The 1230-nt window shown below is 39.7% G+C and overlaps 1 pseudogene; it reads right to left on the bottom strand.

Moving 5' to 3' along the window:
* Nucleotides 1–224: 224 nt before the first annotated feature.
* Nucleotides 225–398, bottom strand: LOC144494575 (U2 spliceosomal RNA; annotated as a pseudogene).
* Nucleotides 399–1230: the final 832 nt, after the last annotated feature.

Genomic DNA, 1230 nt, shown 5'->3' with positions numbered 1-1230 from the left:
TGCTGGAACGACTCAGCAAGCCTGGCAGCATCTGTGGAAAGTGAGTCCATAAGAGTTTTTTAAAATACTTTTCCAATTCAATCAAATCAAATCCAATTCAGAGTCTCAACAAGTTGAGACATTTCAGATCCAGGCTGACAAGACAGGGTGAGCGACCAAACCACCCTGTCCTGGGCCTGATCTACATGAGCCAAGCTGATTGGAGAAGGGGGAGGTTCCTCCTCCAAGACTTGAGCTCATTTGCATCTTAGCCAAAAGGCCGAGATGCCGCTTTTAAAAATTGCTTCATATGAAACATATGAAGCTTCAGCGTAACCTAATGACCTCAACCAAGTGCGGCCGACCATGGGCTGCCGACCATACTACACTTGATCTTAGCCAAAAGGCCGAGAAGCGATGAGTCCATAAGAGTTTTCTTCAGAGCTGAAGAGGGGAAGAAATGTGATGGATTATATAGTTGGAGAGGGGAGGGAGGTTGTGGAGCAGAATATATAACCAGGGATAGGTGAGAGCTCAGGAGAGATTGCCAAAGATATCATGGAGAGATTGACAAAGATAGCATGGAGACAAGACAAAGGGAGTGTTAATGGCGCTGTTAAAGACCACAGAAGGTGCTAATAATAACATAAAGGGAAGGTAGCAGAATGTGCTAATGTGTTTAGTCTTTGACATTTTGAAATATTGTAAGTTCATAATGTACTGGCACATGATACAAAGATTTCTTAACGCCTATTGTGCCTTTTTCTCAGGACACTGGCTGCTTTTGTAATTTATTATAATTTGAGACTTCAGATAAAATTGGAGACCCATAATTTTTCTCAGGAATTTAGCTTAAAGCCAAAGGAAATAGGTTCAATATTTTCATGAAATAATGAAAAACAAAATAGAAATGTAGTTAATTAACTTTTTCGTATTCTAAGGTTTCATGCACTTTTGCAAGCCAGAAGGAAAATGGGGAAAGTATCAGCTTATGTGTAATATAAATAGTATATAGCAGTGGTTCCCAAAGGGTGCGGCGCGCCACACTGTTGCGGCGAGAGAGGATGGCAAGTGTGGCGGGAAGATTCAAGGACAATCAAAGAAACATTTAAACATGGTTTAAACAAGCATTGTTTTATACTTTCTGGATGTCCCATGATCATATTATAAAGTAGTTGTGTTCTATGTTATGAATCAAGCACTGCTAGGAGTTGTTTTTTTTTGTTTTTGAATGTATTTCTTATCAATAAA

Source organism: Mustelus asterias, chromosome 5 (assembly GCF_964213995.1).
Source record: "Mustelus asterias chromosome 5, sMusAst1.hap1.1, whole genome shotgun sequence".
NCBI classification, from domain to species: domain Eukaryota; kingdom Metazoa; phylum Chordata; class Chondrichthyes; order Carcharhiniformes; family Triakidae; genus Mustelus; species Mustelus asterias.
Note: the sequence above shows the minus strand (reverse complement) of the source record. Positions and strands in the feature narration are given on the sequence as shown.